General features: G+C 36.5%; 1 pseudogene; it reads right to left on the minus strand.

The window, feature by feature from the left end:
• Window positions 1-217: 217 nt before the first annotated feature.
• Window positions 218-933, minus strand: LOC138395974 (uncharacterized; annotated as a pseudogene).
• Between the last annotated feature and the right edge of the window lie 23,035 nt (window positions 934-23,968).

The raw sequence follows: 23,968 nt of genomic DNA on the forward strand, positions 1-23,968 counted from the left end.
GTTAAATGATGTGGATAATTAAAAAAAAAAGTAAGACATGGCTCTGGACTCAAGTATTATGTAATTGACCGATTAAGTTGTAAGTTTCCTGACATTAGGAATCATACTTGACATTTCTTTTTTTCCTTGCACAGTATCAGACATATAGTTGGTAGTGCAGAAATAATTTCTCCCTGCCCTGTGCACTGCATCATTTGGTGTCCAAATGGTATCTCTCTCACTTCTGTATGACTTGGGCAAAACATGCAGCTTTCTCAGGCAGACAATGATATTTTGAAGTCATCAGTAACAGTAATTTTCAGTTTGTTAAAAGTGGAGGTTCTTTGTGTAAAGGGGGAAGGCTGTCAGGAAATAGCATGCCACCCTGTTCTTTCAAGATTATAATAAAATCTTTGTATATATGTGTTTTTTCACTTAAAAAAAAAAAAAAAAAAGGAGAGTAGTGGAAAACTGTGCCAGTGGTCTCACCAGATGTTTTCAGGTGAGAACTGGAGCAATTCAGTAGTAATTTTTTTTTTTTAACACATTTATTTTCACAAATTTACAAGAGCAAGAGCTGAGATTTTTCTTGCCTGAATTAGCAGGTAATTTCGTTCTCCATTCGTCTTTAGCAGAGAAAGTCTAGCCTTAGGATGAAAATGTGAACCAGAGGTTCTTGCCAAGTCTGAAAAGTGGAACAAAGATTAGTTTTATGAATGAAGGGAAGCGTTACTCATTTTTCTTTTGCAGCTGCTTACCTTTGCATTTGTATGAACTGTTTTCAGGCTGAAAGCTGATAGAGAAAGAGGAAGAATCTCCATTCTAGAACATCTCCCCTATACTAACCACATCCAAAGTCTTTCAAGACTTAACTTACTAAATAAAGACTTTGGTACCTGGCTTATAGTCTTCCTCCTTTACCTTAACTCCTGCCCTCATCCTCAGTGAATTCATCACTCTAGTCAACAGCCCATCTAATACTGTTGGGAAGGGAAGGTTAGACCTTGTAATATATTATTAGTCTCTATCATCTGAACCTCATGTCCTCATATATGCTGAAGTATAGTGTGATAAATTCTCCTTTGTGTACTCAAAATTAATAGGCTAAATCATTTGATTATCATTATCCTCTGACTCTCTAACTTAGCTTTTTGTGCTTACTTTACTGTTTTATTTTACAGTTTGGGGTTCAGTTCATCTGATAAGGTACATTTCTAATATTTTTCAAAATCAATATTTGATCAGTCAAAAAGAACATGTCTTTGACATTATGGGATAAAATAATAACTGAAGGAAGAATCATTCCTAAGGAAAATTACCCTATTTAGAGAGGATTTTGTAAATCTAAGTAGTCTCCAGTTGTTGTAATTCAGAGCCAGAGGTTTTAGGCCCAGGTTCCTTGAGCCATTTCATTCTTGACTTTCCCAGCTTCCCTCTTCCTTCATTTTTGATCCCAAAGATTTTCTAAAAACACACTGTTGTTTTCCCCTGCAGTAGCAGGGAAAGCAGCACTACTTGGGTGGGGGCAATAGTGATGGTTACTATTTATATGCATCAGTCATTCACTGAATGGCAGTGTAACATACTGGTTAGGAGTTTAGGCTCTGCAACCCAGTTTCCCTTCATACCTGCCCTATGACTTGGGCAAATTTCTGTGCCTCATTTTTCCCATTTGTAATACATAGATGATAATAGTAGTACCTACCTCACAGTGTTGTTGTGAGAATTGAATTATATATATATTAAATGAATTAATACCTTAGACTGGTAAGAACTCAATAACTATAAATTATTATTCATAATTTAGAGGCAGCTTCTCTATTTCCTAAAATATACTTGTTCATCAACAAGTAGAGAATAATAAAAGGTAGGAATTATTCAGATTCCATTGATTAGACATAAAAAGTAGACTCAGAATTACAAAGACCCAAGAAATTATTTATACCTTTGGTTCTTAACCAGTAATATACATCAGAATCACAGATGAGGTATTGTAAAGATACAGTTACTCAGGCCCTCCCTTCTCGTATCTACCAAATCAGAATGTCCACAGGCAATTCCAATGCAGTCTTCCTGTCAAGAATCAAGTCTTTAGATTTTATGATGAAGAAATTGAGACTCAGAGAGTAAATGATTTACCTAAGACCTCGTAGGATGAGTGGGATCCAGGTCACCTAGTTCCTTGGTAAGTGATCTTCCTATTCTTTTATGTCGCTTGCCAAATACATTAACTTTTAAAGAAACTAGTATGGGAGTTTATGCTTTCAGTAATATCAAGAATATAGGCTTCAAAACTGTAGTTTATTCAGCATTTAATTTAATTCAAAATAACAAAATTTATTTTACAATTCATGCAGATAACTACTGCACGTTTACAATAGAATTTAAAGTAGTAAATTTTGCTGTGCTTTTTATGTGGACATTAATCTGCCACAATACTTGCTGCTAATTAGTATAAGAAAATACTATGTGTGGCAGAGAGCTGCTCAACCCACCCTCATAGACTGACGGGCAAACAAATGTTTCATAGGGAAAGGTAGCTAAAGGAATTAAACTCTTTAGAGCTTTCACTAATAAAATATGTACTTCTTATAATTAGGGATTTTTAAGGATTTTTTTAGCCTTTGTAAAATATTCTTAGAACTTTCTAGTCTATGAACAGTTGATATAGAAAAATCAGTGGTTAATAGGTACAGTGTTCTTATTGCAGCTTTACTGATCAGTAGATTAAAAATCTAAAAAATATAGCAAAAAAGTTCAGAGTTTTTGTATTTGGTATTGGGTGCTATGGTATTATTATCTCTCTTAAAATATGTTTTTCTTTATCCATAAGATAAAGGAATAAAAAAATACATTAGCAGTTGTATATGCCTGTAATCCTAGCACTCTGGGAGGCCAAGCCAGGAGGATCACTTGAGCTCAGGAGTTCGAGACCAGCCTGAGCAAGAGTGAGACCCCGTCTTTACTAAAAATAGAAAAAAATTAGCCAAGTGTGATGGTGTGTGCCTGTAGTCCCAGCTACTTGGGAAGCTGAGGCAGGAGGATCACTTGAGCCCAGGAGTTTGAGGTTGCTGTGAGCTAGGCTGATGCCACGGCACCCTAGCCCAGGCGACAGAGTGAGACTCTGTCTGAAAAAAAAAGAAAGAACTTGTATGTGAATCTGTGCAAATGTGTGAAACAAATTAAGAATAACAGCAGAAGTAAGAAAATGGAGCTCAAATTAAATCTACCTCTCAAAGCAGATTCTATTTAATTTCTCTATATTTGCTATTGTAAACTTTTTAGTTTCATGTATGTGTTTCTTTGCTAGAGATGATAAATGGAAATGGGTGCTGTCTTAACTTGTAATTCTTAGGCAACTCCATCTTACCAAAGATCCACTCGCTTTGGTCAATGCTATGCACAGGCCCTCCAAAATGTCCACCACTCCAGATCCTCATCAACCTATTATTCAACTGCTATTGCTTTTACTGTGTCTGCCTGGTTCCATATCTTTGCTCTACATTTCATCTCAGGTTTGGTCTTTTGGACCTTTTTGTTTGGTGCTTTGTTTGGCTTCCTGGCATTTGAATCTCTGCTCAACCCGATCATCTTTGGTTTAGACTCGCTCTCCAGTTCCAAGCTGCTAGGATTTATACTCCCTGATTCCAGCAGTTCAGAAATTCCTGGCTCAGCCACTGGCTGGCTACCTCAAGGCTGCTGTCCTCAAATACTAGCTCTATATTATAAACATCCATTTATACTTCTCTTCAACAGATTTTACTCATCACCCACTATGTGTAAGGCACTATAGACGTTTCTGGGAGATACAGAAGATTAGTTAGCTACAGAAAGCTCCTTAAGGCTCTTAAAATCTTTTAGGACAAATAATATAAATACATAATGATAATTTAAGATAGTGTGTTGTCAACTATTATGAAGTTATATGTACAAACAGGACAGTAATTAACAAAACCTTCAAATAGATCCTTAACCAGGGAGTTAAGGATCACAAGGTCTGATTGTATATTACCAGTAAGAACCTGGAATTGTGGGTCATGGATTTATAATAAAAAGACTGAGAAAACTGACATCTTAACTAAACTTTGAAGGTAGGGTAGGGGAGACACCATGGGAGAAAAATGTTCCAAAAAGTGGAACCAACCAAAGCAGAAAAATTAAGTTATGTTAAAGAAACCTTATTTATCCAGACCAGTTGACAGTTAAGTGAGGAGTAGAAGAAAGCTTAGAAAAATTGGTTAGAACCAGGTAATGGAAAGCTTTGAATACTGAAGAGTTTAGAGCATGTTTTGAGAGTCAGAAGGTTTTTGAGCAGGAAATGATAATTGGCTTGATTTATCAAAGTATAGAGGAAGGATTTGGTGGTAAATGATAAACAGATAAAAGGCGATAAACAGGGACTGCTGACTAGTTACTTAAAGTAGGGCAGGTCTGGAGATGAAGACTTTATTCATTTCATTAAATATCTGTTATGTGTGAAGCCCTGTGCTGGGTGCTGGGGATACAATGAGGACTAGATCCTTGCCATGAGGGAGTTTTTAGTCTAGTGAGAGACGTTGATATCATAGAGAGGCTCCTAGAGAGGTCTCTATGCAAAATTTTGATGCTCCACTTCTGACCCTTGCCTAATGACTAGGGGATTAGGCCCTAATTTTACAGTGGGATATATTCTCTACTCTATAAAACTACTTTTGCATTTTTTGAGTCAGCTGAGAGAAAAGTATCTCAACCAATTATATATAAAGAAAAGCAATTTATTACTTAAAACAAGAAAAGACATGAATACTACAGCAGACAAAGCAAAGAAGAAAATGACATGTGTCTTAAAGAGATAAGTGAAGATGATGTGGAGAATGAATTGGAACGTGGAGGTTATGTTAGAGGCAAGAAGACCAGTTAAGAGGCTATTGTAGTAATCCACCTGCTTCATTATGAGGGCCTGAACTAAGACAGTATGAAGGGAAGAGGAGCCATTGGTGGCTACTTCCACCATAATCTTTTCTATTACTCCCCTGGTACAACTAAGGGATGGGTAGGTGACTCATTTGGAGCTGACTCTTGAACAGAGGGTCTCAAAAACACAAGAAACACTCAGTTTACTTCTTCAGACTCAGAGATAATGCTCGTACTGTCAAGTAGTCTCTTCTGATTCCTTTTTTATTTGGAGAATGGTTCTGCAGCCTTCATATTAATTCTGTGAGTTACTTGATAAATTCTTGTTTGGCTTCAGTTAGCCCAAATTGCTTCCTAGGGCTTACAATCAAAAACTCTAATTGACATTGAATGTGATGTTTGAAGCACCTGTGCATAACCAGATGGAAACTACTAGACAGTTGGCAGTTTGGAACTAGAAGAGTGGTTCTCAAAGGGTGGTCACTGATACAGCATCAGCATCACCTGAGAACTTGTTAGAAATGCTAATTCTTGGGGCCTACACCATACTTATTTACTAAATATAAAACTCTGGGAGTGAGGACCCCGGGAATCTGAATATTAACAAGCTCTCTGAATGATTCTGAGGCACATTATAGTTTGAGAACCAACCAAGCTAGAGCTTGAAAGGGAGATTAGGGGTAGAGGTAAAAATGTATAAGTCAAATATATGATAGTCACTGTTGGGGGAATGAATAAACTCCCAGAAGAATGGAAGAGAGATGAGCCCTTGAAGTAGATGGAGCAATCAAAGAAATAAAGAATAGTGCGGTACAATAAAGGAGGAGAAACTCGACAGTGGTTAAGTGGTCTGCAGTGTCAGGTGTCATGCGGAGGCCAAGGGATGAGGACAGTGCCAAGACTATAGAACTGACCATTAGGAGGTTTTTGGTGTCAATTAAAAGACAAGTGGTACAGATAACAAGAATAAGTGGCAAGGAAATAAATGCAAAAAATAAAGGATACTTTTTGCACCAGTTTGGGAATACAAAAAGGAAAGTTGGAATAGTAAAGTCAATATGAGGTTTTTCAGTGTGGGTGTTTGCATTAGCGTTTGCTGTACAATGAACACTCTGAAAAAGTGGCTTAAGACAATAATTATTATTATAGCTCCCTTGTTTGAGGATTGGCTGTTCTCAGCTGGGCTTTCCCATACATCTGCAAGCCTACTGGGAGCTTTGCTCTAGGCAGTACTCTTTCACTTGTCTATTATCATCTTCCTCCTGGGACTGTCCGACTTGCTTGTGCATATCTTTCTCATGGAGATGGAAGAGGACAAACAGAAACACACAAAACCTCTTGAGACCTAGACTCTAAACTGACACTGGCCCTTCTGCTTCATTCTAGTGACTAAACCAGTTTACACAGCGAAGCTCTTATTCATGGAGTGGGGAAATAGAATTCACCTCTTTAGAAAATTGCAAACTAACATGGCAAAGGGCATAGGTTCATGGGGGTGGGGAGTTAGAATTGGGACACTTAGTTACACAGCAGGGATGACCTGAGCATGCTTGAAAGTAGAAGGGAAGCAATTTGTAGAATGAGGAAGAAAGGAAAGTAAGAAGGAAGGTCAATAACATAGGTCAGAGAATTAACCTTTGAAAAGAAGGACACTTTTGGAAATGGGAAGAGGGAATTTAATTGGATTAGACTTAGCAAATTAAAATAAAGAATGCCCAGTTAAATTTGAATTTCAGGTAAACAATGAATAATTTTTTAGTATTAAGTATGTCTCGTGCAATATTTAGTAGGCTCTCAGTATGCTTGCTATTTTTTTATTATCTTAAATACCATTTAGGTATTTCTATAAATGCAATATTTGAAAAATACTTACGCTAAAATATTCCTTGATTATTATAAATTCAAATTTAACTGAGCATCCTATATTTTATCTGGCAGCCCTACTGTGCATTTTAAATAAATCCATGGTAAGGTAATCTACAAAGGGATAGATGGGTGCATTTGGGGATTTAGTCCTGGAAAAAGTTTGGAATAGCTGCTATGGATGCTATGAAATGTCAGTGAAGGGATTGCTGAGCAGTAGTAAAGGCCCACTTAAAAACAGGCAGCATGACTTTTCTTGGATTAAATTACTGCTGGGAAGAAGTAATAACAGAGATTGCTGGAAGAGGGGACCGCCTTGATTTGACTTCAGCAGGAGAGGCCTGGGCAGGAGATTTGGGCATAATTGAAATGACTAGGGTCTGGCTGTTCAGTAAAGCAGGTGAAACCAGAAGATGAATTGGGAGGGACTGCGAGTCTAGCAGTCATAATGAGTTCGAGAGGTGGAAGTTCCCTGAGAAAAAACTCAGAATTTACAATCTTGAAGGAGTACTTCTGTATGATAATGAGGTTAAAAATCCAATTTCACATTACAGAACTAGAGCTAAATTAAAAGCAAGGGGCAAGATACTTGGTTTTGAATTCTAGTTCTGTGAACTTTATCAATAGGAATAGTAATGGTTCTTACCTCATAGGGTTATTGTGGGGATTCAGTGAAGTAAGTTAAGTGAAATACCTAGAACAATATTTCTGGTACATGGTATGCCCTCAAATGTTTGCTATTTTTATTATTTTATATACCACTTAAATACATCTATAATCAATATATATGAGTGCTTAGAGAATATTATTTTAAAGAAAAAATGGCAAGTATACATTGTATATTTTCCTCCTTAGCTAACAAATGCTGTGTTTGGTAAATACACAGTTGTCTACCTGTCGAAGTTGAAGCTCACACAACCTTTACCATTTAAGGTTGTTTTCTTTACTGTTATTATAAAATAATTATCATGCTCAAGTCATATCTGTCTCATTTCCCCCTAGGTGACCATGCTTTGGGATTTTCATAGTTTGAATAATTCCTGTGGGCTCTGCCACCCAGCAAGTTAAAGAAGACAAGATTCCTCCCAGGGGGTTGTGGTTCTGGGAATGTGAGCAGCTTGTTTTCATGAGATCCGCACCTTGATATGCCCTCCTGTTAGGAGCTGTGGTGGTGGTGGTAGTTGTGGTGATTATGTTGTTTTTAATTGTTTCTTTTCATTTTACATAGATTTTTATAAGTTATTTGCATATAAAGTTTTTGACAAGTGAATGTTTTATTGGACATTTTGCTTATATAAAGAAAAATTAAACTATTTTAAAGTAATTACTTGTGTTATATTTTTCTTTTAAAATAAATGAAAGTATTAATTGATGTTGTCCAGAAAGAAAATGAAAAACAAGAAAATGGCTGTGTTCTTAATATTTTAAAATAAGGTAATATTGTTCTCTGTTTGAATGGACCCTTCTAAGGAATAACCACACTGTCATACACAATCTACTTAAATGCATTCTTTATCTTTAAAAGGAAGCAGAATAGGATCATTGAGTAAATCACATGTGTTCACAGTCTTGTCTGGTGTAATCATACACTACACAAACACATTATTCTGTAGTCAGGAGGGTAAGGGGACATTTGAAGCAGGACTTGCCCTTGAGGAGACCTTTTTCTGTTTAAAGAATAGAGCAGTGAAAGACCACACAGTAGAAGATAACAGAAAATATCTTCCATGGCTCCCCCCACCTTTATACTTTCTCATTCTCCTTTGTTCTCTAAGGACATCTGTTGTAATGATTATTCTGTAAAACTCATAGGTACATACCAGAAGGCATATCATATTTCATTTATTATTTTGTTTACTATAATTATTGCTTTCTTTTATATCATGCCATTGTGGGTTTTTAAGATATTTTGTTTAAAAAGATATGAAACTATGTTATAGCAAACTTATTAGTTGACTGTAGATATTTAAAGAATAAAAGTTTTAACTCTGAATTTAATAAAATTATATCTTAGGAAGCCCAGTAGACATTTATTAAGCTATATATTAAAGAGATAAATGTACTAAAAAGAGATGCTTTAAAAGGTGAATTTTCCTTTATATATTAATTGCAATGGATGTTTAGATACTTTAAAACAAAATAGAAATATATAAACATGGTCAGTATTGAGACATTTTATTTGAAAAATTGAGAATATATATTTTGCTTGTATGATTGTTAAAGTGCTAATTGGTAGTTGAATCAAATCATAAAATATCAGAGTTAAGATTAAAACAAAGTAAAATCTAAAATTAAATAATCTCTTCTGAAACTTAACAAAGATCCTTCATTTGTGCCAAATTTAATAAGGAGATCTACCTCAATTCAGTTTTATGTTGCATATTGATTTTTTAATGTCATACCTAGGCATTTGAAAGACATTCTTTTTTAAATATATATATTTTTTTATTTGTAATTATGGGTACATAATATTAATAGTTGTATATCTTTATAAGATACAGGTGATATTTTGATACAGGCATACAGTGTGAATCAAATCAGGGTAATTGGGGTATCTATCACCTCAGGCATTTAACATTTCTTTGTGTTAGGAACAATCCAATTCCACTCTTTTAGTTACTTTAAAGTATACCGTATCTTATTGTTTGTAGTCACTTTGTTGTGCTATCAAATATTGTTCATTCTATCTAATTATCTAATTATATTTTTGTACCCCTTGACCATCCCTACTTTATCTCCCCAGTCCCCACTATCCTTCTGAGCCTCTGGTAACTGTCATTCTGCTCTGTCTCCATGAGATCAATTGTTTTTAATATTTAGTTCCCACATATGAGTGAGAACATGCAAGATTTGTCTTTCTGTGCTTAGCTTATTTCACTTAACATAATGTTCTCCAGTTCCATTCATGTTGTTGCAAATGGCAGGATTTCATTCTTCTATGTGGCTATATACCATTGTGTATATGTATTACAATTTCTTTATCCATTCATCTGTTGATGGACACAGGTTGACTCCATATCTTGGCTATTGTGAATAGTGCTGCAATAAACATGGGAGTGCAGATATCTTTTCAATGTACTGAATTCCTCTCCTTTGGCCATATACCCAGCAGTGGGATTGCTGGGTCATATGGTAGTTCCATTTTCCGTTTTTTGAGGAATCTCTATACTGTTTTCCATAGTGGTTGCACTAATTTACATTCCCACCACCAGTGTACAAGGGTTCCCCTTTCTCTACATCCTTGCCGGCATTCAATATTGTCTGTCTTTTGATACAAGCCATTTTAACTGGGTGAGATGATATCTCATTGTAGTTTTGATTTGCATTTCTCTGATGACTAATGACATTGAGCATTTCTTCATATACTTGGCCATTTGTATGTCTTCTTTTGAGAAATGTCTATTCAGATCCTTTGCCCATTTTTTAATGGGACTATTTGATTTTTTCCTATTGAGTTTTTGGAACTCCTTAAATAAAATATTCTAGTTATTAATCTCTCGTCAGATGGGTAGTTTGCAAATATTTTCTCCCATTGTATGGGTTGTCTCTTTGCTTTGTTGATTGTTCTCTTTGCTATGCAGAAACTTTTTAACTTGACATGTGATCCCATTTGTCCAATTTTGTTTTGGTTTCCTGTGCTTTGGGGGTGTTACTCAGGAAGTCCTTGTCCAGACTAATGTCCTAAAGTGTTCCCAATGTTTTCTTTTGGTAGTTTCATAGTTTCAGATCTTAGATTTAAGTTTGAAAGACACTCTTAATTGGAAACAACAGTGATGTGAGATTTTGGAAGATCCAAAATAGATACAGTATTTCTAATTTTTTCATCATTTTGATAGCTGATTTGCTGTCTGTATTGTAGATGCAATTCAAAATTCTAGTTTTTACTTCTTATTAGGAGTCCTTAGATTGCCAGCCAATTTTGACCTAGGTTGATTTTTTGGGAATTTGTGAAATCTATTTTTGAAGGGATTTTTTTAAATAATCTTATGAAAATTTTTAAACGTTTATAAAAGTAAAGCACATAGTATGATGAACCCCAAAGTTATGTTTGAACTTTTAGTAATAGTACAAGTACTGTGATTGTTGATGCAACAGATGTCAGGAACTCAAAATGCTTGCTGCTTAATGCATACTTGAAAGAATTTGTGTAAATCAAAATTATAAAAATATCCAATCATTTCCTAACCTATGACAGATTGTTTTGGGTTTTTTGTTTGTTTGTTTGTTTTTTGAGGCAGAGTTTTCCTCTGTTACCCAGGCTAAAGTACAGTGGCATGATCATAGGTCACTGTAACCTTGAATTCCTGGGCTTAAGTGATCCTCCTGCCTCAGCCTCCCAAGTAGCTGGGACTGTAGGTGTGTGCCATCATGCCTGGCTAATTTTTTTTTTATGTTTTTATTTATTTATTTTTTTTCAAAAGACAGGGTCTCACTATTTTGTCTAGCTTGGTCTTTAATTCCTGGCCTCAAGCAATCCTCCTGCCTCGGCCTCCCAAGATGCTTAGATTACAGGCATGAGCCACAATGCCCTGCTAGATTGTATTTCAAAAGCTCGTTGGTGGTCATCCAATTTTTGGATCTACAAATGTGTTTTTCATATAATCTGAAAATAATTATTAGCTTTTCAGGCCAGCTCTCAGTAACTTACCTAATTCATACTTACGGAAACCTACCCACCATTTTAACATCATTTCAATGAAAAAAAATGCCTCCTTTGTAATTGGAATACTAAGGACCACCACCACTCATCTTCCCTTCTGCTAAGAAAGGGAGATGAGGGAATGGGGAGTCAAGCTGTCTTGTCATAGGGATTATGTCTGTGATGGGTCCTTAGCTCCCTCAGGAAAAGTAGCAAGAACTCAGAGAAGACAGTGGGGGTCGGGGGGTGGGGGGGGGGACAGGAGTATACGCTGTACATATCATTCTGAAATTATTCCTGTCCTAGTCAGAGTTGGGGAGTCAAGCTGTCCTGTAATAGGTATCTTGTTGTGAAGGGTCCTTAGCTGTCAGCAAATGTAGCATGAACTCAAGAGTGTACTCTGTACATACCATTCTCAAATTATTTACCACTTCCTCTGCTAGTAGTTTGTTTTTGTGCCTTTGTTTTAAAGGCCTTTCAAAAAAAAAAAAAAAACAGGAAACCTTCCTTTAGAAAACAAATACGCTATGATGTATCTAAAGTTTATGTTTTACAGACTTTTTCAGAAGTGCTCCTCTGATTATTTTCTTCTTTGAGTAAGTTTCTGACATAGGAAAAAATCATTTGCAGTGGCTAAAGCATGCCTAAGACAAGAAAAGATTCCTGACTGTTAAAACATAAAATTGGAATATAAACATAGATACTAAACAGCCAACAAGCTAAAATCAGGTCGTTGGAATAATGCTCATAGTGAACCTGTAAGTAGTATAACCTTTTAGAGTATCTGGGAATGACAGATGGAAGCAGAAAGTGAAACAGAAAGATAAGCTCCACTGCTTCTGTCATGCCAACCTAAATTCTTGCTCTTCCAAATTGACCTTAAATTCCTACTCTTCTAAAATCCTTTTCTGAGCAAGACTTTGGAGCCACAGAACTGTGTTCATGAATTTCTCCTTATTCGGTACATATATATAAAACAAAAAGGGTAATTAGATCAAGTGCTTTATGGACAGAGCAAAGCGAGCAAGATTCAGGAAGAGTGGATTGGCTGAAAATAAGTCCAGCTCATAGGAACCCTAAAAATTACCATGTTCTGTGGCCCTGAGCAGGTCACTTAACCTCCCAGGATAATCTGTGAAATGAATGGTTGAAATAAGTCAGCCCTGTTCCTTCTAGTTCTAAAAACAAGTTCCACATTGTGAATTGTCATCCTAGATCTTCAAATGCTAGTATGGCGTGGCCGTTAACCTGTCAGCTACTGTAGGCTGCAGTCTTACACGCCTTCCAGAGAATGTGTATGCTTGTGAGTGACTTAACAGCAGGCCCCCACAAAGCTAGCTAGCTTCATTTTCCAGAGGGAATAATGCCACACCCTTATATACAAAAAAAATCAGGGATACTATATGATGAGTAGATTAAAGTTCCCACAGCATGGTGAAGCACAGCTTCCCGCATGAATCCATGTGCCCATTAGATAAAGAGGGGCCTACTGTGTGTCAAGTACCGTGCTAACTAGATGCTTTACATATGTTACCATACTCATCCTCACAATAACCCTGAGAGGTAGGGGTGTTGTCCTCATTTTACAGATGAGGAAATTTCCTAGGAACTAGTTAGTGGTGGAGCTAGTGAATGCTGAAACTGGTTTTACACCTGCTATCAGGTGAAGTGAAACCAAGGATCCCTCAATTGAACCTGCCCACCAAACTAGCTAAGGGAAGAAAACCAAAAAGCCTTTACTACAGTTAGCTTTACACTCACCAACAACTCTAAGCAACTCTGGTTCTTCTCCTGAGGAACCTGGCCCCTGCAGCTAGTTCATGTCCCCAAGACTCTCCCTTCACCCCCAAGTCCAGGGTAAGCATGTTCCCTCTAGCCCTTCTGAAGTCTCAGGTGAATGCCCTGGAACTTTCATAGGCTCCTGTGCCTAGGAAACCCAGCCACCTCTAACCCAGAGGAGGTAACTCTCGAGCTTGATATTAAGACACTACACCAATAGAACCCTCCAAGCAGGAAGCCCTTCCCTGCTACGGGTAGTGCTGAGAGTGCCAGAGGACAAGCTCTCCTGCCAACTAACGCAACTCAAGGAAGAACCTTCCTGAAGACAATAACTCAAGAGAAGTGAAAATAAAATCTTGAAGAACTGGAGTTGTCAGGTGATCCTACAGACTCGTCCCTGGCCCACAAGTGTTTCTTCTGCATCAATAACTTCTCCAATAATTTCAAGAATAGCTACTTCTCTATCTCCAGATTCCTAACAGGAGATGAAGGAGTTTCCAAATTTAAGATATCAAGCCAAAAACTGCCAGAAATAGTTTAAGGCAGTTCTCAAAGTATGTTCCTGGGACTAGCAGCATTAACTTCATCTGGGAACTTCGTTAAAAATGCAAATTTTGGCCAGCGAGGTGGCTCACACCTGTAATCCCAGTGCTTTGGAAGGCTGAGGCAGGAGAATTGCTTGAAGTCAGGAGTTCACGACCAACCTGGGCAACATAGCAACACACTAGCTCTTCAAAAAAATATTTTTTAAAAATTAGCTGGGCGTGGTGGTGTTTACCTATGATGGCCTTAGCCACTCAGGAGACTGAGGCTTGACCCCAGGAGTTCAAAAGTGCAAAGAGCTGTGATCGCACCATTGCACTCAAGCCTGGGTGACAGAGCAAGACTCTGTTTCTTAAAAAAAAAAAAAAAAAAAAAGAAAGAAAGAAACGCAAATTCTTGGCCCCCATGCCAGACCTACTAAATCAGAAGTGGAGTCCAGAAATCTGTGTTTTAACAAGCCTTTTAAATGATTCTGATGTACACTAAATTTTGAAAATGACTGGCCTGGGAATATGAAGGATGACCCCACGTTCCCCCATATTAAACCTGCAAGAGTTTCCTAAAGCTAAATTCTGACACCCCCTTTTCAACATAGTACCATAGTTAGAGTTAGGCAGCTCTCCCAACCAAGACTACTGCCTAGTTGCTCATTTTTTTACCTCGAAAACTCCTAGGAAAATTGCTGGGCAGATAGCAGATGATAGGTGGTGACTGAAGTAAAAAAATTCATTGTTTATGATAGGGGAATTGGAAATAACTTATATGTCTATCAATAGAGATTTGATTAAAAACAAATTCCATGAAGATTAGGACCAACAATGACCAATACTACGTTCACTATACTCTGATTGTCTAATATAGTGTAAATATTCAATACTGATTGATTAAATTAATACATTAATGTACGTATACATTCAAGTCCTGAAGTATAGTGCAGCCATTAAAAAAGATGTTTTCTAATACCAATCCCACTCCTACGTATTTACTCAAAAACCTGAAAGTCAAATCTTATAGCAGCTTTATTCCTAATCACCAAAAACTGGAAACAAGCCTATTGTCCTTTAACTGGTAAATAGATCAACAATCATACAATGTACATCCATATAATAAAATACTACTAAGCAATAAAAAGGACCAAACTACCAATATATGCAACAATATAGTTGAATTTCAAGTGCATTAGGCTAAGAAGCCAGACTCAAAAGGCAAATACATGATACCATTTATGTGTTAATACCATTTTAGAAAAGGCAAAACAATAGGGATAGAAAATACATCAATGATTACTGGAGAAGGAGTAAGTGCCTCTTAATTACCATGGGGCACAAGGAAATTTTTGAGGGTGATGGAACGGTTCTGTATCTTGATTGTGGTGCCGATTATATGACTATACATTCATCAAAACTCATTGGACTGAATGCTAAAAAAGGTTAATTTTACTGTACATACCCAATATACAGTATATTGCGTATACTCAATATACTTTTTAAAAAACTACACTAAAGATAAAAAAATTGGTGTTTTGAATAATGGTAGGACATAGCTAATATATTGGTAAGTGAAAAGGTATTATAGTTACAAAACAATATATAATGATGTTTTTCTAAAAACAAAACAAATATACATATACGTGTGTATGTTCATGTTTGTGGGTTATATAACTGTATTTAAATGCCTAGAACAAGATTTGAAAGAATCTACTTCAAAGTCATAATGACAATTACTTCTAAGGAGAGGACTGAATCTGGGGAAGTGATTTAAGGAGACCTTAGTTTATAGGTTGCTGTTTGAATTATTTATAACAGCAGTTCCCAATCTTGTTGGCATCAGGTTAGGGTGGGGGAGGCAGAGCTCAGGCAGTGATGCCAGCAATGGGGAGCAGTTGTAAATACAGATGAAGCTTCACTTGCAGGCCCGCTGCTCACCTCCTGCTATGCGGCCCCGTTCCCAAGTTTCATGGAAGACAATTTTTCCACAAGGTGGTGGCGGGGGGTGAGAGAGGTGTGGAGCCTGTGCGCTGGGTTCCTAACAGGGTCTGCAGGGGGTTGGGGACCGCAGATTTATAAGACTAGGCTGGGCGCAGTGGCTCACACCTACAATCCCAGCAATTTGGGAGGCTGAGGCAGGAGGATTGCTTGAGGTCAGGAGTTCGAGACCAGCCTGAGCAACATAGCGAGACCCCATCTCTACAAAAAATAGAGAAATTAGCTGGGCATGGAAGTGTGCATCTGTAGTCCCAACTACTTGGGAGGCTGAAGCAGGAGGATTGCTTGAACCCTGGAGTTTGAGGTTGTAATGATCTACGATGACGCCACTGCACTCCAGTGCAGTGCAGATGCTGGGCTAGGATTTGCATTTCTAACAAACTTCCTTTTGATTCCAATGCTGCTAGTTCATGTACCACACTTTGAACATCAAGGCTGTAAAACTCTGTTGTCAATACAGCAGCCACTAACTCGCCACATAAGGCTATTAAGCACTTGAAATGTCACTGGTCCAAATTGAAATGTACTATAAGTATAGAGTACACACCGGATTTTGAAGATTTTTTAAAAAGAATAAAATATCTTAATCATTATTTTATATTGATTACATATTGAAATATTTTTGGACATATTGTGTTAAATAGAATATTAAAATTAATTTACCCATTTATTTTTACTATTCTAATGTAGTTACTAGAAAATTTTAAATGACATTTGTGGTTTGTATTTTTGGCTTGGAATGTATTGCTATTGGACAGCACTAGTCTAGAATAACTGTTTACAGGATTTTACTTGTATAAACTTCATGCCAGGTCTTAAATCACCAACAAAATGCAGAAGGATTAGCACCCCACTAATGACCAAATTGACAACTTCTGTGTATTAACATAAACATTCCTAGGAGTTCTAAAAATCTATAAGTGGAGGTTGAGACAAATAGAAATCATAGAATTTTGATCTGGAAAGAAAATTTGAGGTCATTATGTTCAAACCCCTCATCTTATAGAATTATTTATCAATCTGACAAGGATGTATTAAGTACTTAATACAGTATATTTAAGTATAGAATAGGTACTTAGGTGCTAGGTAAGTGAGTAAGGCCAGGTGCCTGCTCTGAAGAAGCTAAGAATGACTGTATTGGGCCAATGCCCCCTGAGACGTGCTGACAGTAGTGCCCTCCAACACAGAGGTGGAGGCAAACACAGACTCCATTTTCTTAAAAGAAGAATCAGGCTAGCTCCACTCAAGAGGACTTATTTGGGCTGGCTTTAAGTTTCCCCAGGTTTTATAGCTTCTGTTTTACATTAATTGCTCGAATAAGCCTTTAGGATTAACTGTTATTTAAAAAATCAGTGTGAGACAAGCTCTCCCCTCTCTTTTCCCACACAAAATAGATACACCCTGTATTACCAGAAAGCAGAGATTTAGACCTGAGACACTTTGAATGTTTGAACAGGGTTGATGGTACAGATGGTACCAGAATAAAATTTGGAGTGTAGCAGTAGCACAGCCAACCTTCAATTATGTGTGCAAATGAGGGGCAAGAATTGCTGAGATGATTAAAAGCTATGAATAAAACAAAAAGCTTATTCTAGCTATTATTTTTAAAGACGTATTCATCAGGAATATCTTATCCCACAGGCATTATGACTGAAATTTGTTCTTGAGTTATATTTCCCTTTTGTGAAGGAATGAAAAGACAAATTCAGGATAAATAATAAAGCATGTGATAATGGAAATTCTTACTACTTTAAGAGGTAGAATCAGCTGAAAATATGAATGGCCCTTTAAAACATATTTTAGTTAAAATCTGCCCCCATCCCGTAATGTTTGATCCATTTATAATATGTTAGTAAAGGGATCCAGGTTTCTTTGGTAGGCATTCTTAACCTGTAGAGAAACAGGCCTCTCTCCTCACATGCAGACTCCTGGCCCTCCTGATCATGGATTGGATCTAATTTGAACATTTGTATTATTCACTTTCAGCTGATATTTTTTTTAATTATCTAGATTTGGAAAAGATCAGACCTACCTGAGAATGGCTGCATGGACTTTGTCCAGAGAGGGAAAAACTGCCTAAATCCATTCAAAACCAAAACTTGAACTAAGTAGAATAAACAGTTCTGCCTGAGAATTCTAACGGCTTTTCTCTGTTTTTAAGAGGAATCAGAACTACATTTTTAGACCCCTAAATGTTTCCTAGGAACCAGTGAGTTAGTTTGGTTAATTTTGCTTCATGCATACTAAAAAATACAGTGTACTGAGTCTTTGGTTGGTTTTGAATATTCCTAATGGATTGTGTGTGTGTGTGTGTGTGTGTGTGTGAGAGAGAGAGAGAGAGAGAGGATTTCATTCTGTTGCCCAGACTAGAGTGCAGTGGCATCATCATAGCTCACAGCAAACTCAAACTCCTGGGTTCAAGCAATCCTCCCACCTTGGCCTACCAAAGTGCTGGGATTACAGGCATGAGCCACTGCACCCAGCCTAATGATTATTTTTAACATCTCATTGCCATACATGAACAGTTTTTATGGGAGGTGGCCTAATTTTCTTAAATATTAATCTACTATCATACACATACACACACACACACACACACACACACACGGAACAGCCATTATCTCATTTTTAAAAATATGTCAGTTGTAAAGATACCTGTCCTTTGAATCAGCATGTTGTGGGGTGCTGGAAATTCCTGTCTTGGAACACCTGCCTAAATATTCCATAATAGGGAGACTTTGGATGATGAGACATTTACAAATGGTTTAGATTCTGGAAAAATACATACATGTAAGTATAGTCCAATAATGTAATTTAGGTATCATTTACTTTTTCTCAAATACAAAGTTTTAGGGACTAAGATGATTTAGGAGAATCAACATACTGTTCATGTCTTATAAAGCACTATGATTACTTTTCTATTTTCCTGAGTTACATCAATAGAAAAAACATAAACTGATAATTAGTCTCCTTTTCACTTCATCAGATTTTGATGTATAGCACATTTATGACACAACTTGCACCCTTATTTATTTGAGATGATTTTATTAAATGATACCTACAGGCTATGAAAAAAACACTTTTCTAAGCTTTCTATGTGAGGTGGTCATTAGAAAGCTTCATGGTATTTTTGAAAACATTTCTAATATTCCAACCTCTTAAAATAAGCATTTTTCCCTCTATGATATTAATTTTCTCTTTGAAGTTTTCACTTCAGCAGTAATCTTAGGGTAAATGGGAAATACACGTAATAATAAGTGCATTTAAATTTTTAATGCACTGATTCTTTTTTGAAGGTAGTCTTGTAACAAAGAAGGAATTTAAAACAGAGAAACTGTTTGAGGTTCTGCGAATGTACAAGAAAGCTACAAACCGGCCACATTTCGCTATACATTTCTGAGACACATCTATCTTTATTAGATGGCAGTATTTGCCATCTCGCTGGAGTAATATATGTGTAATAAAGATGGATAGACATTGATAATTACTCGCATCCAAATGATACTTTCTTTGTGTCAATAGATTTAAGAGAAAAATATTAGAAAATTGTTTCAAATGTATCTTAGGTTGAAAAGATCAACCATGGCAAATCTATTTATTCTCCTACTCTCCTAATCCACTGCTTCATCACTTCTCACACCACCAATACTTGCTCCCACATCTTCCTTTTCAACCCTTCCTTCCTATTTCCCTGAGACATAGGAGTAATCAGAAAACTTCCACTGACCATCTACCCACCACCACCATATACAGTCCCCTGTGCCTGTGTTCTCTGCCTTCCATCCTGTTCCTATGAATGCAATGTTCCTAGCTTTATATCCCTGCAACTTGTACACTAGATCCCATCCCTTCCCCTACTCAGAGAGAGTGATTCTGCAACTTTCTCCTCTCTCCTGCATCATCATTCCCACCTTTTTTATCGTATCATTTCCATTTGAAGGAGTCTCCTTTGTGGGAGCAACTGTCAGCTCTCTCTGGGATTCTTTTTCAGTAGTCTCCTGACTGCTTTCCTTTCTGCTCTGTTCCCCTTCAATCTAGTCTCGTCACAACCGACAGAATGATTCTGTTAAAATCCAAGAAGATCTTGTCACTCATTTGCTTAAAACCCTCCAGAGGCTTCCCATTCACTGAATGTAAAAGTTAAAGTCCTTGCAAAAACTCTGGTTTTCCCTGCCCTCTACCTCCTCTTACCTCTCTAACTTAATATCCTACTCCTCTCCCTGGTCTCTTCCTGCACCAGCCACACTGACTTCTTTATTTTTCTTAGAACACCCAGGCACATTGCACCACTTGCCCCCAGGTTTTCACATGGCTTGTTCCCTCACGTTCCTTTGATCTTTCCTCAGATATCATCAATGAGGCCTTTCCTGCCCAGTCTTTAAAATTGTAACTCCCCCCATTTACCCTGCTCTATTTTTCTCCATTGTACTTATCTCCGGTTGCAATATACTATATATTTTTACTTGTTAATTGTTTATAGTCTGTCACCGCCCCCCCACCAATCCCCTACCCCAAGTAAGATCCATGAATAGTTGGGATTTTTTTTTTTTCCCTTTTTACCCACCTCTTGTATTACTGGTGTATTCCTGCAACATAGTAAGTACTGAATAAACGTGTTGAAAGAACGAATTTATCTTTATGAGAGTAAAACTAGAAAATGACCTGGCTATATCAGTCGTACAGGCTGAATTTTTTTTTTTATCTGTTTCACCAACTCTCTTTTATAGACATAATTTAAATATAGTTTTACCTTCAGTTGGGTCTCTATAGACATTCCTCTTTCTAGGAATTGTGGGACTCTTCTCTTATATACAGTTGACCCTTGAATCACATGGGTTTGAACTGCATAGGTTCAAATAAATATATTGGAAAATTCTTTGGAGATTTTCAACAAATTGAAAAAACTTGTGGACAAACCACACAGCCTAGAAATAGCAAAAAAATTAAGAAAAAGGTATGTCATGAATGCATAAAATATACATAGATACTAGTCTATTTTTATCATTTACTCCCATAAAATATACACAAATCTATTATAAAAAGTTAAAATTTATCAAAACTTACACAAACACTTACAGACCATACATGGTGCCATTTGCACTTGAGAGAAATTAAACAATGTAAAGATGCAGCATTGAATCATAACCGCATAAAATTAACTGTAGTGCATATAATAGTGTGTACAGTACTACTGTAATAATTTTGTAGCCACCTCCTGTTGCTATTAGGGTGAACTCAAGTGTTGCGAGTATCCACTAAAAATGCAGTGTGATGTCATCATCTCTAGCAGTTCATCTCTCCAGTAAATTGTGTATTGCAATAAAAAGTGATCTCTTGCAGTCCTTGAGTATTTTTTTATTGTGTTTAGTGCAATGCTATAAACCTTGAATAACCCCGTGGGACCCGTACAAAGTGCCACTAGTGATACTGGAAGTGCTCCCAAGAAGCAGAGAAAAGTCATGAAATTACAAGAAAAAGTTGAATTGCTCAATAGATACCATAGATTGAGGTCTGCCGCCACAGTTGCCCACCATATCTAGATAAATGAATATAGCATAAGGACCACTGTAAAAAAAAGAAAAGGAAATTCAGGAAGCTGTCACTGTGACTACACCAGCAGGTGCGAAAGCCTAGCACTTTTTTGTAAAATACAAAATACGTGTTAATTGACTGTTTACGTTATCGATAAGGCTTCAGGTCAACAGTAGGCTCCTAGTAATTAAATTTGGGGGGAGTCAAAAGTTATATACAGATTTTTGGCTGCTTGGGTGGTACATCTCTAACCCCCACATTGTCCAAGGTTCAAGTGTATTTTAAGAGAACTATAACCTGGAAAAAAGTATGTATTATAATACTTTTTATACTTTTATACTTTTAATAGCTTTCTATTAAAAGTTATTTTAATTCAATTCAGACCTTCAGATATTTATACTTATTTCTTTATGGTCCCTATTCAGATATGATCTGCTATAAATTTCCCTCTGAGCACTGCTTTAACTGCATTGTGCAAATTTTGATGTGTTGTATTTTCATTATTCATTCAAAATATTTTCTTGTAACTTTCCTTATAATTTCTTCTTTGACTGATGGGCTTTTTTTTTTTTCAATTGCTTAATTTCCAAATATTTGGGACTTTTACAGGTATATTTTCTATTGATTTCTAATTTAATTTCATTTTATGGTCATAAACCATATATTTTTTTTTTTTTTTTTTTTGAGACAGAGTCTCACTCTGTTGCCCAGGCTAGAGTGGCGTGGCATCAGCCTAGCTCACAGCAACCTCAAACTCTTGGGCTCAAGCAATTCTACTGCCTCAGCCTCCCGAGTAGCTGGGACTACAGGCATGTGCCACCATGCCCGGCTAATTTTTTCTATATATTTTTAGTTGTCTGATTAATTTCTTTCTATTTTTTAGTAGAGACGGGGTCTTGCTCTTGCTCAGGCTGGTCTTGAACTCCTGACCTCAAGTAATCCTCCCGTCTCAGCCTCCCAGAGTGCTAGGATTATAGGCGTGAGCCACTGCACCTGGCCATAAACCATATTTTTGTAATTTCAATTCTTTTAAATTTTTTGAGACTTTTTAATGACCCAGCGAATGGTCTTTCTTGGTGAATGTTCCATGTGCACTTGAAAAAAAATGTATATCTGGCAGTTGTCGGATAGAATGTTCAATAAATGTCAATTAGGCTGAGTTGGTTGATAGTGTTATTGAAGTCTTCTATATCTTTGTTGATTTTCTGTCTTCTTGTCCTATCACTTTATCAATAAAAGAAATCTCTATTATTGTGAGTTTTCTTATATCTCCCTTCAGTTATATTAGTTTTTACTTCTTGTATTTTGAAACTTTATTAAGTACATACATATATAGAATTGTTATATCTTCCTGATTATTGATCCTTTTAGCATTATGTCCCTCTTTATTTCTGCTAATATTCTTTGACCTAAAGTCTACTTTGTCTAATATTAATATAGCCATTTCGGTTTTCTTATGACCACTGTTTACATTGTAAATCTTTTCCCACCTTTTTACTTTTAATCTATCTCTATGTTTAAAGTGTATTTTTTTTTTTTTTTTTTTGAGACAGAGTCTCACTCTGTTGCCTGGGCTAGAGTGCCGTGGCGTCAGCCTAGCTCACAGCAACCTCAAACTCCTGGGCTTAAGCAATCCTACTGCCTCAGCCTCCCGAGTAGCTGGGACTACAGGCATGCGCCACCATGCCCGGCTAATTTTTTCTATATATATATATATATTTTAGTTGGCCAGATAATTTCTTTCTATTTTTAGTAGAGACGGGGTCTCGCTCTTGCTCAGGCTGGTCTCGAACTCCTGATCTCGAGCGATCCATCGGCCTCGGCCTCCCAAAGTGCTAGGATTACAGGCATGAGCCACCGTGCCCGGCCTAAAGTGTATTTCTTGTAGATTATGTACAGTTATGTCTTGCTTTATTATTTAGTCTGACAATCTCTGCCTTTTAATTCTCACCTTTGAATTGGTGTGCTTAGTCCATTTTGCAGCCAATGTAATTATTGATATGTTGAGTTTAGGCCTGTCATTTTGCTGTTTATTTTCTATTTGTCTCCTCTGTTCTTCTTTCTTCTTTTCCTGCCTTCTTTCGGGATATTTTTAAATTACTTTATTTTCTTTATTGTTTATTAGTTGTGCCTCTTTGTTGTAGTTTGTTTAATAGCTGCTCTAGGGTTTACAACATGCATCTTTAACTTATCCAGTCTACCTTGAGATAATATTATACTTTACAACAGTATACTTCTATTTCTGTCCTCCTATCCTTTGTGTTATTGTCAGACATTTTACTTCTACATATATTTTATACACAGATAATACATTGTAATTATTTTTGTTTTAAACAATTTTCTTTTAAAGAAATTAAGAAATGACAAAAAAGTATTTCCTATTGACCCATTTTCAATGCTCATTTCTTTGTATGTATTCGATTTTCAATCTGGTATTATTTTCATCGGCCTAAAGAATTTACTTTACAGTTTCTTGTAGTCTAGTTCTGCTGGTGACAAATTCTCTGACTTTTGTTTGTCTGAAAGCTTCTTTCTATTGCTTTCATTTTTGAAAATTATTTTTCTGAATAAAGAATTCTAATTTGACGGTTTTTGTTTGTTTGTTTTTCTGGTTTGCTTTGTTTCTGATGAAAAATCAGCAGTTATTCTTATCTTTGTTCTCTTATATGTAATATGTCTTTTTTCCCTCTGGCTGCTTTTAGAATTTTCTCTCTATTATTGGTTTTCAACAATTTAATTATAATGTGCCTTTTTG

Source organism: Eulemur rufifrons, chromosome 15 (assembly GCF_041146395.1).
Source record: "Eulemur rufifrons isolate Redbay chromosome 15, OSU_ERuf_1, whole genome shotgun sequence".
Classification (NCBI taxonomy): Eukaryota; Metazoa; Chordata; class Mammalia; order Primates; family Lemuridae; genus Eulemur; species Eulemur rufifrons.